The following is a 16,535-nucleotide window of genomic DNA, read 5'->3' on the forward strand; positions in this document are numbered from 1 at the left end:
ATCGTTTGTCGTTATTACAAGTTTCATTTAAGTATGAACTGTCCGATAAGCAACAGGTCAGGCCATCTTCCCTTTGTCTTTTAACGTAAAGCTTAAAACATAAAAATATCGAATATCGGGAGGTACCGCTATATAGGTAAGATCTAAACCTGCATACGAAATTTTTTTATAGGTTGTAGTAACCATTAAGATATCCCAATACGAAATATGAAATAAGTGCTGTAAATACTGTCGGGAGGTACCTTTATATGGGGGCTATACGAAAACGTGGACCGACATAGCCCACTTTCGAACTTATCCTGCCAACTGGTAAACTATATATATATATATATATGTATGTATATATATATATATATATATATATATATATATATATATATATATATATATATATATATATATATATATATATATATATATATATATATTATATGTGCGTGCGTGTTAGAGAGTTTTAATGTAAGAACATAATTTACCTTATTAATTGAGGCTAAATGTGCTATATCTTCTGTACTATGATATACAATTTCTATATTTTACTTTTCCATACACTTTCTTATATTTGTACCACTATTTCAGGACAACACAAATTTTCTTTATAACTATCAAACTTAAGACCTTCTTCTTTTTAATATTTCTATCAGCAATAACCTCGAAACGAGCAAAAACACAGAAACTGTTAAATATGGTTTCTTGTAACTTATATACATACAATTTTAACGTTACTATTTTATGCTCTTAAATTGAAACTGCTGAATTATGAATCTGCATAAAAATCACAATTCACTAACACAACAAGACTTTTTTTTCGCACATTCAATTTTCTTGCAGGTATATTTTTACTTCGGTAATATAAATATAAAAGACCAACGCGACGGGTTTTTTCGCAACAACTGTTGCAACGGATGTATGGACACTGAAAATACTACTTGTAGATTCCCTGCATATTTCATCCCCTATTTCATTATTACCATCAATGAGTATCTTGAGAGCCGTAAGCTTTTGTATTTTAAGTAAACTTTTGCAAATGTTTGTCGCCAAGCAGGGTTACCATTGTGCACAATTTACGACCTGCGGATTTCTGTGCAACTGTTTGAAACTGTTCGCCTCGGAAAGACCGGCAATATATATTTTTGGCTAATACCAAATATAGGGAAGTACCGTTACATGGGTCTATACCAAAACGTGTATGTACATGGACATTCTTCTACTACAGTGGCTGCTATGCTTTGCGAATAACAAAAACTAAATATAGCTTAAATTATAAGAACATTGAACATCTTTGGGACTATAAGTAAACTTGGACTTATAAATCAATGTTCGCCCACAATCCTTTATAGAATCTAATTACCAAATTATATAATCTAAATACCAAACTATTACGTTAGAAAATGTGGCTAAAATCGTCAAAATACCGTGATATGGATTGATATGGAACCTATATAGAGCTATTTGTAAGCTATTTAGCTGAAATCTATTTTATAGAACATAAAATAGAGGAATTTAATCCCAGTTATTAAAGCGATATTGGGATTTATCATAAGACTGTTAAACAACCTTTTCCCAGAATTGTTTTATGTTTTAGTTTGCATAAAAAAACATTGAGATGAAATGTATCCGATTTTTTATGAAAAATTGCTGTAACACTTAGGCTGGTTATTACATCTTGCCAATAGTTAAAAAAGTGGTGTTGTCGGACACATTAATTGTTTTTCGTTATCACAAGTTTCATTTAAGTACGAACTGTCCGATAAGCAAAAGTTCAGACCATTTTCTCTACATTTTAGACCCGACAAAGTGTATATATTCTTTATCAGCATAAAATTCGATGTCGATTTATCAATGTCCGTCCGTCTATCCGTCTGTCCGTCCGGGAAATCACTCTAGCTTCCGAACGAAACGAAGTAAGTTGATAAAAATTAACTCAAATGTGTATTATGTCTGCAGGACTTTTAGTATTGAAAATGGGCTATGAAGGTCCACGTCTTCGTATAACCCCCATATAACTGTACCCCTCGATATTCGGTATTGTTGTTATTGTTGTTGTTGATTTTATCGACATTACTTATCGGAATTGTTTCAAAATTGGTATTAGAAGTTCGTAATGGATATTTCAGACTCAGACATGAAATGGGTTTTGCAGATCCACGTCTTCGTATAGCCCTCATATAACGGTACCCCCGATATTCGGTATTTGGATGATTTTAGCTTCCCTGCATATTTCATCCCCTGTTTTATTACCATCAATGAGTATCTTGAGAGCCGTAAGCTTTTGTATTTTAAATAAACTTTTGCAAATGTTTGTCGCCAAGCAGGGTTACCATTGTGCACAATTTGCGACCTGCGGATTTGTGTGCAACTGTTTGAAACTGTTCAAACAGTATATATATATATATATATATATATATATATATATATATATATATATATATATATATATATATAAATATATATATATATATATATATATATATATATATATATATATATATATATATATATAAATATATATATATATATATATATATATATATATATATATATATATATATATATATATATATATATATATACATAAATATATATATATATATATATATATATATATATATATATATATATATATATATATATATATATATATATATATATATATATATATATATATATATATATGGACACTGGGAATACTACTTGTAGCTTCTCTGCATATTTCATCCCCTATTTTATTATTAACAGCAATGAGTATCTTGAGAGCCGTATGCTTTTATATTTTAAGTAAACTTTTGCAAATGTTACTCGCCAAGCAGGGTTACCATTGTGCACAATTTGCGACCTGCGGATTTGTGTGCAACTGTTAGAAACTGTTCGCCTCGGAAAGACCGGCAATACATATATTTGTGGCTAATACCAAATATAGGGAAGTACCGTTACATGGGTCTATACCAAAACGTGTATGTACATGGACATTCTTCTACTACAGTGACTGCTATGCTTTGCGAATAACAAAAACTAAATATAGCTTAAATCATAAGAACTTTGAACATCTTTGGGACTATAAGTAAACTTGGACTTATAAATCAATGTTCGCCCACAATCCTTTATAGAATCTAATTACCAAATTATATAATCTAAATACCAAACTATTACGTTAGAAAATGTGGCTAAAATCGTCAAAATACCGTGATATGGATTGATATGGAACCTATATAGAGCTATTTGTAAGCTATTTAGCTGAAATCTATTTTATAGAACATAAAATAGAGGAATTTAATCCCAGTTATTAAAGCGATATTGGGATTTATCATAAGACTGTTAAACAACCTTTTCCCAGAATTGTTTTATGTTTTACTTTGCATAAAAAAAACATTGAGATGAAATGTATCCGATTTTTTATGAAAAATTGCTGTAACACTTAGGCTGGTTATTACATCTTGCCAATAGTTAAAAGAGTGGTGTTGTCGGACACATTAATTGTTTTTCGTTATCACAAGTTTCATTTAAGTACGAACTGTCCGATAAGCAAAAGTTCAGACCATTTTCTCTACATTTTAGACCCGACAAAGTGTATATATTCTTTATCAGCATAAAATTCGATGTCTGCAGGACTTTTGGTATTGAAAATGGGCTATGAAGGTCCACGTCTTCGTATAGCCCCCATATAACTGTACCCCTCGATATTCGGTATTGTTGTTATTGTTGTTGTTGATTTCATCGACATTACTTATCGGAATTGTTTCAAAATTGGTATTAGAAGTTCGTAATGGATATTTCAGACTCAGACATGAAATGGGTTTTGCAGATCCACGTCTTCGTATAGCCCCCATATAACGGTACCCTCTGACATTCGGTATTTTGATGATTTTAGCGATATTATTTACCAGAATTGTTTCAAATTTGGTATTTGAAGTTCGTAATGGATACTACAGCTCAAGACAGAAAATGAGCCATATGGGTCCACGTTTTCGTATAGCCCCCATAAAACGGTACCTCCCGATATTCAGCCTAAGCCAGAAAACTGTCTGTGCAGGTCCACGTCTTCGTATAGCCACCATATAACGGAACCTCCCGATATTCGGCATCTTGATGATTTTAGCGACATTATTCACTGAAATTGTTTCAAATTAGGTATTTGAAGTTCGTAATGGATACTTCAGACTCAGACAGGAAATGGGCCACATGGGTCCACATCTTCGTATAGCACCGACATTCGACTTTATTTACCTGAATTATTTCAAATTTTGTATTTGAAGTTCGCAATCGATGCTGCAGACAAAAATTGTCTGTGTAGGTCCACGTATTGTACCTCCCTATTTTCGGTATTTTATTTATATTAGCTACATTATAAACAGAATTTTTTTTTAAGTTAAGCATTTGAATATTATAATAGCTTATGACAAATGGATTTTTTTTTTTTTGAAAATTTTACCAAATGGTGGAAGGTATTCAAAGTTCGGCTCTGCCAAACTTACAACTTTTTTACTTGTTTATTGATAATATGGCAATTACGGCAAAATTTATTTATATAAAATTTATAAAAATGGATAATGGAAATCGTTTATTTTGTATTGAAGAACTGAATTATAAATTTATTTCACGAAATTAATTACAAGTTCCCAATTTTTAGATTTTTTATCTATAATGACGATGCCATTGTGAAAAAAGTGAATACTAGTTACTTTTAAAAAAAGCTTGCCATTACTTTTAAAAGCTTGCTTATATTTTAAAGGATAGATGTAATAATGAGAACCCGATAATGTGAACATTATATTTCACTTTTCCTAAAGTAAGGAATAACAAGAGTTGGCTATAAAAAAAGATATAAGAACAGGCCTTAGGATTATAATTTCACTAATGAAGTAGATGGAATTTTTTTCGAAAAATTACGATCTCGTTACCTGGGTAAAAAAAGTTTTTATCACAATAGTTAATATAATGCCATGTTTACGTTAGAACTTTTTGTAGGGTTAACCTACTTTGAGAGGATTTATTTGAAGTAAAAGTAATGGATATGACAATTTAAATCCAAATCCAGTGGGTTAACCCTCATAAATATAAACGTACTATAATATAACTCCAAAAACCAAAAGAATTTATAAGTATTGGTTGCTCATTCCGATGCCATGGAGTTGCCTGCTTTGCTCCCTGATAATTATTACAATCTTTCCCCACTAACAAATAAACGTTGTGACGAATTTAACACAGGGGGCTACATAACTTGGGTGGTCATGTAGTAAATAGGGCCTTTTCGCTATATAATTCCATAATTGGTCAGAATATTTTAATGATCTAAAAGTGAAAATTTTATAAATATAAAAAATTACAAAAACATTTTTTATGGTTACTTTACCGAAATATTTGATGCATGTACTTAGTAATCAATTCCAATACCGATTTTGAACTCATTTAATTTTAAAAAATTAATTAGTTATGGAAAAATACAGCAAACTTTTTTATTTAGAAGGCGATAACTTACCCATTATTCCAAAGTTTACCGATATCCTAAAGTACATGAAGAGAAAATTGAACGTCAACTCAATAATACGTTGAAATAGGAAATAATATGGGAAAGTTTTTCCGCATATAACAGCCCACTTTGGGCTGTTCCTAAAAAAGACGACAGTTATGAGAACAAAAATTGGCGTCAGAACACAGCATTCTCTAATCTTTTTGATCGTTATGAAATATTAAAATTCATTTGATTTAAGAATGGTTTAAAAGGCTAAACGAATTCAATATTATGAAATTATATAGTAGAATATATGTCGTATATCTAGACGACAGCCTGGGTTTGACTTTAAATTTGGCATTTAATTATTAAGTGTTCGTGTGACCTGCCTTAACTTTATTTCCGGAGCCACTTACTCAAAAATAAATGAGTTGGGTTATTTGCAGGCATAACTAATTGCCTTTGCAAATGTTTATTTTTTTATTTTCATAATTATCATCCCTGTATACTAAACATAACGGTACCTAGATTTTGTTTCCTTAAGGGTATTTTAAGGGGGTTCACACAAAATGATATCTTATAAACTAATGATTAATAGGGTTGCTCCTATAAAAAATAATTTTACTGCAGGGAAAATTATTGTAGTTTCTTTTAATCCAGTTTCCACTTTTCAAAACATTATAATGATATATCTTTATTTTTCCATTTATATAAACTAAAGTGTTGACTCCATCAGTACTAATGACATTGTATGAAACTAAATACGGCGATTCTTTTATACTCATTAATCTTAACAGAACTAATATTCCTTAGCTACCAAACGAAAATCTTAGCCTTTGTTTCATCTCGGTACAATAGTCATCTATATTTATGGTCTTACTGTATCCACTGATACCGCCTCAAAACTACTTCTAGTAGTATATGTTAATGTCATATTTAATCTAGTGTTAATGGTCTTACTATATCCACTGATACCGCCTCAAAACTACTTCTAGGAGTATATGTTAATGTCATATTTCCTCTAGTGTGTCTTATTTATTTTGCACGTTGGGCAGTAACATATTTCTTTATAATTTTTGACATGTTCTTCCAAATATATCATTGTTTCAGTTTTAACGTAGTTCTCGCGATGCCAGAATGACCTCCGTTGAATAATAAAATTCTGATATAAGTTTATATTGTGTTTCCTTGTGTTTCCTTTTGAGGATCATTATATAATATTATTTGTAAATTCGTTTTGTATTTTTTATGTAATTTATTAAAAATTATTTAAAATTTTTTTAATAGGGTGGATTTAAATATCTCGTCATCCATATTCAAAGCTAGCTCTTTCAGTCCTTGTATACATGATGCTGTTACCAAAGTTAACTCAGCGTTCAATAATACCATCCATAATCTTAATTTCTGGTTTTTTGTAATTGTATAAACTTTAGTTTTGGCATATTTTTACATTTTAAAACGAGCTATTTGTAAGCTATTTAGCTGAAATTAATTTTATAGAAAATAAAATAGAGGAATTGAATCCCTGTTATTAAAGCGATATTAGGATTCATCATAAGACTGTTAAACAACCTTTTCCCAGAATTGTTTTATGTTTTACTTTTCATAAAAAACATTGAGATGAAATGTATCCGATTTTTTATGAAAAATTGCGGTAACACTTAGGCCGGTTATTAAATCTGGCCAATATGTCAGACCAGACCAAAATGTCAGACCATTTTCTCTTTATCTTTTAAAGTAGTTTACTGAATTCATGTTCCCATATTTTTATGCCCTCCACCATAGTATGGAGGGTATATTACGTTTGTCATTCCGTCTGTAACCCCTCGAAATATACATTTTAGACCCGACAAAGTATATATATTCTTGATCAGCATAAAATTCTATGTCGTTTTATCAATGTCCGTCCGCCTATCCGTCTGTCCGTCCGGGAAATCACTCTAGCTTCAGAACGAAATGAGATAAATTGATAAAAATTAACTCAAATGTGTATTATGTCTGCAGGACTTTTGGTATTGAAAATGGGCTATGAAGGTCCACGTCTTCGTATAGCCCCCATATAACTGTACCCCTCGATATTCTGAATTTTGATGATTTTAGCGACATTATTTATCGGAATTGTTTCAAATTTGGTATTTGAAGTTCGTAATGGATACTACAGCCCAAGACAGAAAATGAGCCATGTAGGTCCAGGTCTTCGTATAGCCCCCATATAACGGTACCCTCTGACATTCGGTATTTTGATGATTTTAGCGATATTATTTACCAGAATTGTTTCAAATTTGGTATTTGAAGTTCGTAATGGATACTACAGCTCAAGACAGAAAATGAGCCATATGGGTCCACGTTTTCGTATAGCCCCCATAAAACGGTACCTCCCGATATTCAGCCTAAGCCAGAAAACTGTCTGTGCAGGTCCACGTCTTCGTATAGCCATCATATAACGGAACCTCCCGATATTCGGTATCTTGATGATTTTAGCGACATTATTCACTGAAATTGTTTCAAATTAGGTATTTGAAGTTCGTAATGGATACTTCAGACTCAGACGGGAAATGGGCCACAAACAGATTTTTTTTAAGTTCATTTCATTTGAATATTATAATACCTTATGACAAATGGATTTTTTTTTTTGAAAATTGTACCAAATGGTGGAAGGTATTCAAAGTTCGGCTCTGCCAAACTTACAACTTTTTTACTTGTTTATTGATAATATGGCAATTACAGCAAAATTTATTTATATAAAATTTATAAAAATGGATAATGGAAATCGTTTATTTTGTATTGAAGAACTGAATTATAAATTTATTTCACGAAATTAATTACAAGTTCCCAATTTTTAGAATTTTTATCTATAATGACGATGCCATTGTGAAAAAAGTGAATACTAGTTACTTTTAAAAAAAGCTTGCCATTACTTTTAAAAGCTTGCTTATATTTTAAAGGATAGATGTAATAATGAGAACCCGATAATGTGAACATTATATTTCACTTTTCCTAAAGTAAGGAATAACAAGAGTGGACTATAAAAAAAGATATAAGAACAGGCCTTAGGATTATAATTTCACTAATGAAGTAGATGGCATTTTTTTCGAAAAATTACGATCTCGTTACCTGGGTAAAAAAGTTTTTATCACAATAGTTAATATAATGCCATGTTTACGTTAGAACTTTTTGTAGGGTTAACCTACTTTGAGAGGATTTATTTGAAGTAAAAGTAATGGATATGACAATTTAAATCCAAATCCAGTGGGTTAACCCTCATATATATAAACGTACTATAATATAACTCCAAAAACCAAAAGAATTTATAAGTATTGGTTGCTCATTCCGATGCCATGGAGTTGCCTGCTTTGCTCCCTGATAATTATTACAATCTTTCCCCACTAACAAATAAACGTTGTGACGAATTTAACACAGGCGGCTACATAACATGGGTGGTCATGTAGTAAATAGGGCCTTTTCGCTATATAATTCCATAATTGGTCAGAATATTTTAATGATCTAAAAGTGAAAATTTTATAAATTTAAAAAATTACAAAAACATTTTTTTATGGTTACTTTACCGAAATATTTGATGCATGTACTTAGTAATCAATTCCAATACCGATTTTGAACTTATTTAATTTTAAAAAATTAATTAGTTATGGAAAAATACAGCAAACTTTTTTATTTAGAAGGCGATAACTTACCCATTATTACAAAGTTTACCGATATCCTAAAGTACATGAAGAGAAAATTGAGCGTCAACTCAATAATACGTTGAAATAGGAAATAATATGGGAAAGTTTTTCCGCATATAACAGCCCACTTTGGGCTGTTCCTAAAAAAGACGACAGTTATGAGAACAAAAATTGGCGTCAGAACACAGCATTCTCTAATCTTTTTGATCGTTATGAAATATTAAAATTCATTTGATTTAAGAATGGTTTAAAAGGCTAAACGAATTCAATATTATGAAATTATATAGTAGAATATATGTCGTATATCTAGACGACAGCCTGGGTTTGACTTTAAATTTGGCATTTAATTATTAAGTGTTCGTGTGACCTGCCTTAACTTTATTTCCGGAGCCACTTACTCAAAAATAAATGAGTTGGGTTATTTGCAGGCATAACTAATTGCCTTTGCAAATGTTTATTTTTTTATTTTCATAATTATCATCCCTGTATACTAAACATAACGGTACCTAGATTTTGTTTCCTTAAGGGTATTTTAAGGGGGTTCACACAAAATGATATCTTATAAACTAATGATTAATAGGGTTGCTCCTATAAAAAATAATCTTACTGCAGGGAAAATTATTGTAGTTTCTTTATAATCCTATATTGTTTTAATCCAGTTTCCACTTTTCAAAACATTATAATGATATATCTTTATTTTTCCATTTATATAAACTAAAGTGTTGACTCCATCAGTACTAATGACATTGTATGAAACTAAATACGGCTATTCTTTTATGCTCATTAATCTTAACAGAACTAATATTCCTTAGCTACCAAACGAAAATCTTAGCCTTTGTTTCATCTCGGTACAATAGTCATCTATATTTATGGTCTTACTGTATCCACTGATACCGCCTCAAAACTACTTAATGTTATATTTCCTCTAGTGTTAATGGTCTTACTGTATCCACTGATACCGCCTCAAAACTATTTCTAGGAGTATATGTTAATGTCATATTTCCTCTAGTGTGTCTTATTTATTTTGCACGTTGGGCAGTAACATATTTCTTTATAATTTTTGACATGTTCTTCCAAATATATCGTTGTTTCAGTTTTAACGTAGTTCTCGCGATGCCAGAATGACCTCCGTTGAATAATAAAATTCTGATATAAGTTTATATTGTGTTTCCTTGCAAGTAATCTTTTGAGGATCATTATATAATATTATTTGTAAATTCGTTTTGTATTTTTTATGTAATTTATTAAAAATTATTTAAAATTTTTTTAATAGGGTGGATTTAAATATCTCGTCATCCATATTCAAAGCTAGCTCTTTCAGTCCTTGTATACATGATGCTGTTACCAAAGTTAACTCAGCGTCCAATAATACCATCCATAATCTTAATTTCTGGTTTTTTGTAATTGTATAAACTTTAGTTGTGGCATATTTTTACATTTTAAAACGAGCTATTTGTAAGCTATTTAGCTGAAATTAATTTTATAGAAAATAAAATAGAGGAATTGAATCCCTGTTATTAAAGCGATATTAGGATTCATCATAAGACTGTCAAACCACCTTTTCCCAGAATTGTTTTATGTTTTACTTTTCATAAAAAACATTGAGATGAAATGTATCCGATTTTGTATGAAAAATTGCGGTAACACTTAGGCCGGTTATTAAATCTTGCCAATATGTCAGACCAGACCAAAATGTCAGACCATTTTCTCTTTATCTTTTAAAGTAGTTTACTGAATTCATGTTCCCATATTTTTATGCCCTCCACCATAGTATGGAGGGTATATTACGTTTGTCATTCCGTTTGTAACCCCTCGAAATATACATTTTAGACCCGACAAAGTATATATATTCTTGATCAGCATAAAATTCTATGTCGTTTTATCAATGTCCGTCCGCCTATCCGTCTGTCCGTCCGGGAAATCACTCTAGCTTCCGAACGAAATGAGATAAATTGATAAAAATTAACTCAAATGTGTATTATGTCTGCAGGACTTTTGGTATTGAAAATGGGCTATGAAGGTCCACGTCTTCGTATAGCCCCCATATAACTGTATCCCTCGATATTCTGAATTTTGATGATTTTAGCGACATTATTTATGGGAATTGTTTCAAATTTGGTATTTGAAGTTCGTAATGGATACTACAGCCCAAGACAGAAAATGAGCCATGTAGGTCCAGGTCTTCGTATAGCCCCCATATAACGGTACCCTCTGACATTCGGTATTTTGATGATTTTAGCGATATTATTTACCAGAATTGTTTCAAATTTGGTATTTGAAGTTCGTAATGGATACTACAGCTCAAGACAGAAAATGAGCCATATGGGTCCACGTTTTCGTATAGCCCCCATAAAACGGTACCTCCCGATATTCAGCCTAAGCCAGAAAACTGTCTGTGCAGGTCCACGTCTTCGTATAGCCACCATATAACGGAACCTCCCGATATTCGGCAACTTGATGATTTTAGCGACATTATTCACTGAAATTGTTTCAAATTAGGTATTTGAAGTTCTTAATGGATACTTCAGACTCAGACAGGAAATGGGCCACATGGGTCCACATCTTCGTATAGCACCGACATTCGACTTTATTTACCTGAATTATTTCAAATTTTGTATTTGAAGTTCGCAATCGATGCTGCAGACATAAATTGTCTGTGTAGGTCCACGTATTGTACCTCCCTATTTTCGGTATTTTATTTATATTAGCTACATTATAAACAGAATTTTTTCAAGTTAAGCATTTGAATATTATAATAGCTTATGACAAATGGATTTTTTTTTTTTTTGAAAATTGTACCAAATGGTGGAAGGTATTCAAAGTTCGGCTCTGCCAAACTTACAACTTTTTTACTTGTTTATTGATAATATGGCAATTACAGCAAAATTTATTTATATAAAATTTATAAAAATGGATAATGGAAATCGTTTATTTTGTATTGAAGAACTGAATTATACATTTATTTCACGAAATTAATTACAAGTTCCCAATTTTTAGAATTTTTATCTATAATGACGATGCCATTGTGAAAAAAAGTGAATACCAGTTACTTTTAAAAAAAGCTTGCCATTGCATTTAAAAAGCTTGCTTATATTTTAAAGGATAGATGTAATAATGAGAACCCGATAATGTGAACATTATATTTCACTTTTCCTAAAGTAAGGAATAACAAGAGTGGACTATAAAAAAAGATATAAGAACAGGCCTTAGGATTATAATTTTACTAATGAAGTAGATGGAATTTTTTTCGAAAAATTACGATCTCGTTACCTGGGTAAAAAAAGTTTTTATCACAATAGTTAATATAATGCCATGTTTACGTTAGAACTTTTTGTAGGGTTAACCTACTTTGAGAGGATTTATTTGAAGTAAAAGTAATGGATATGGCAATTTAAATCCAAATCCAGTGGGTTAACCCTCATATATATAAACATACTATAATATAACTCCAAAAACCAAAAGAATTTATAAGTATTGGTTGCTCATTCCGATGCCAAGGAGTTGCCTGCTTTGCTCCCTGATAATTATTACAATCTTTCCCCACTAACAAATAAACGTTGTGACGAATTTAACACAGGCGGCTACATGACTTGGGTGGTCATGTAGTAAATAGGGCCTTTTCGCTATATAATTCCATAATTGGTCAGAATATTTTAATGATCTAAAAGTGAAAATTTTATAAATATAAAAAATTACAAAAACATTTTTTATGGTTACTTTACCGAAATATTTGATGCATGTACTTAGTAATCAATTCCAATACCGATTTTGAACTTATTTAATTTTAAAAAATTAATTAGTTATGGAAAAATACAGCAAACTTTTTTATTTAGAAGGCGATAACTTACCCATTATTCCAAAGTTTACCGATATCCTAAAGTACATGAAGAGAAAATTGAACGTCAACTCAATAATACGTTGAAATAGGAAATAATATGGGAAAGTTTTTCCGCATATAACAGCCCACTTTGGGCTGTTCCTAAAAAAGACGAAAGTTATGAGAACAAAAATTGGCATCAGAACACAGCATTCTCTAATCTTTTTGATCGTTATGAAATATTAAAATTCATTTGATTTAAGAATGGTTTAAAAGGCTAAACGAATTCAATATTATGAAATTATATAGTAGAATATATGTCGTATATCTAGACGACAGCCTGGGTTTGACTTTAAATTTGGCATTTAATTATTAAGTGTTCGTGTGACCTGCCTTAACTTTATTTCCGGAGCCACTTACTCAAAAATAAATGAGTTGGGTTATTTGCAGGCATAACTAATTGCCTTTGCAAATGTTTATTTTTTTATTTTCATAATTATCATCCCTGTATACTAAACATAACGGTACCTAGATTTTGTTTCCTTAAGGGTATTTTAAGGGGGTTCACACAAAATGATATCTTATAAACTAATGATTAATAGGGTTGCTCCTATAAAAAATAATTTAACTGCAGGGAAAATTATTGTAGTTTCTTTATAATCCTATATTGTTTTAATCCAGTTTCCACTTTTCAAAACATTATGATGATATATCTTTATTTTTCCATTTATATAAACTAAAGTGTTGACTCCATCAGTACTAATGACATTGTATGAAACTAAATACGGCGATTCTTTTATGCTCATTAATCTTAACAGAACTAATATTCCTTAGCTACCAAACGAAAATCTTAGCCTTTGTTTCATCTCGGTACAATAGTCATCTATATTCATGGTCTTACTGTATCCACTGATACCGCCTCAAAACTACTTCTAGGAGTATATGTTAATGTCATATTTCCTCTAGTGTGTCTTATTTATTTTGCACGTTGGGCAGTAACATATTTCTTTATAATTTTTGACATGTTCTTCCAAATATATCGTTGTTTCAGTTTTAACGTAGTTCTCGCGATGCCAGAATGACCTCCGTTGAATAATAAAATTCTGATATAAGTTTATATTGTGTTTCTTTGCAAGTAATCTTTTGAGGATCATTATATAATATTATTTGTAAATTCGTTTTGTATTTTTTATGTAATTTGTTAAAAACTATTTTAAAATTTTTTAATAGGGTGGATTTAAATATCTCGTCATCCATATTCAAAGCTAGCTCTTTCAGTCCTTGTATACATGATGCTGTTACCAAAGTTAACTCAGCGTTCAATAATACCATCCATAATCTTAATTTCTGTTTTTTTTGTAATTGTATAAACTTTAGTTTTGGCATATTTTTACATTTTAAAACGAGGGGTGCCATCACCATCATCATATTAAAATGCTTTTCTTGACTTCTGGAAATTGCTCAAATTTTGTGGTAACGTTTGGGTGTTGTGGGAATCATCGATTTTAATGTTTCGCTGCTCACACTTATTCTAGATGGCGTAACATCGTTGGTATTCATTTTTTATAAACAATTGCAAAGTCATAATTGCTCAAATAAATTCAACTATTTAATCTTAGTTTGGTTGCTAACGATATTAACTATGACAATAATATGCCTTTCTATGCACAACATGTGTGCCTTGCAAACGATATTGCTGGTGTTGTCTGTCCAAATGACAAATGAATGATTAAAGACCAAACCAGGGGTCAATAAAAATCAATATTTAATGCAATTCTAAATTAGACATGCCGACCCCCTTGAAACATCAAAGCAAGTTTATGTCCCTTTATCAAACAACTGATACAATGGTCCTGGCGCTTGGCGAATGCAAATCTTTTCGCGGGGGATAATTTCTTATATTTTGAGCACAAATGAAGCCGATGGATTTTCCCACGACAAAGAAAACATAATTTTCTAATTGATGGGGAATATGAACATTTGGAGTTGGACTCCCGATCACACGAGCGTGTTTATCCTTTCTGAAAGAAATGTGTCTAACTCTTTCCACGAAGAAAGAGCAGATTTGTTTTTGATCCCACAGCAGTTGCGTTTCTTATGGTAAACGTTGTAGGCAAGGAAATACAAGTATCGGATCCCATTGATCTGTGGGAACGTTAAAGGTCGACATTGAGGAGATACAACGATTAATTCCAAATCTAATATCTTTCAAACCAGAGATTGTTTCCTTGTCGATGAACTTGTGATGAACTGATGATTTACCAAAATTTGAATATTGTCGTACTCATCATTTTATGCACTCCAAGCGAAAGCGACACCACGATTTGTTAAAGGAAATTTCGAAACTATTTCCCTTGCATCACCAGCAGTCTTTTGCAGCAAGTAATAAGGCGCTGCAGATAACTCAACCGAGAGTTATTTGTGTAAATGGCGCTAAACAAACCACGAAAGAAAGGCCAAGAAGAAAAATCTCCCTCAAAAATATCAATATCAATTGGGAGCAATGCCATATTGTGAACGATATCATGGTCAGAAGAAATATTTGTGTAATATTTTCAGGAACAAAAGATATTGAGCAGATTGCCCAGGAGTTTTATCCGCAATTTCAATCGAAATTCTTGTTATGCAACGATATTTTATGATTTTTCTTTTAAGTGTTGCCATTTTATTAGAGTAAATATTAATAGAAACGTTACATTTACTTTCTGCCAAATGCAGATGTTCTTTAGTTACATTTTCCGAAATTTCTAACAGGTGCAACGATTTATTTACAGATTGCCATAGTTTTTCTAACTTGCTCTTCTTGCCATAGTTTTTCTAACTTGATCTTCTTTTCCCCTAAAAAACTAATATCATTACCTTCTATTGTATCGACTTGGGCAGCAAATTCTGTCAGAGCATCCAATGCTTTAATGAAGGTTTGTAAAGGAGCGAAGACCATAATTAAATGAAGAAATACCGACCAATTTTGGGGAAGAATACAAAAATAAATAATATAACAATTTTATTTTTATTTATTTAAATAGCCAAAATTACCGCCCATAAGGTGCATAATTTTCAAAAAGTACGAAAACAAAAAAAAAATAGTAAATACACTATAGAATTTATATTATGCTAACTTTAATAATGACTATAATGTTGTTGCAAAATTGTCAGGCTTGATCCCATTATTGTTGTTTTTATAAAAACGTTTGTTTATTAGTGTCTGGGATATTCTCCCCAGAAGTTATTTTAAAAATATCTTCTATGACAAAAAACTTTTTTACTCAAGTGACGAGATCGCATGCAAATAGAAGAGGAATTAAATAAAGCTAAAATTCTTCTGGAACATCTTCTAAATCTTTCTCCACTTGATAGGCTTTCGTTCTACCTGAACGAAGTAGCATAACCATGTAAGTTGGTTTTGTCTGTTACAACAAAAACCCCTTCGTCGACCGTGCCTAGTCTATTAATAGAAGAGCGTTGGCCTGTTTGTTCGGGATACAATAATATTTTGTTGTTGCAAAATGGTCCGACTTAATCCCTTTATTGTTGTTTTTATAAAAACAACGTTTGTTTATTAGTGGAGAACGATGGTAATGTTTAC

At 31.2% G+C, this 16,535-nt stretch overlaps 1 protein-coding gene across 2 annotated transcripts in view; it reads right to left on the reverse strand.

Moving 5' to 3' along the window:
- The window catches only part of LOC109612410 (potassium voltage-gated channel subfamily H member 8), a 1,874,382-nt gene extending 1,873,480 nt beyond the window's left edge, over nucleotides 1-902 (reverse strand). The window contains exon 1 of one of the 2 annotated variants that reach the window (XM_059127170.1): nucleotides 713-902. The gene's annotated coding sequence lies outside the window, so the exon portion shown is untranslated. Of the gene's footprint in view, nucleotides 1-476 lie in introns of both variants that reach the window. The other variant, XM_059127167.1, reaches the window with a different exon arrangement.
- Between the last annotated feature and the right edge of the window lie 15,633 nt (nucleotides 903-16,535).

The sequence above is a fragment of the Musca domestica genome, unplaced genomic scaffold (genome assembly GCF_030504385.1).
Source record: "Musca domestica strain aabys unplaced genomic scaffold, Musca_domestica.polishedcontigs.V.1.1 10, whole genome shotgun sequence".
NCBI lineage: Eukaryota > Metazoa > Arthropoda > Insecta > Diptera > Muscidae > Musca > Musca domestica.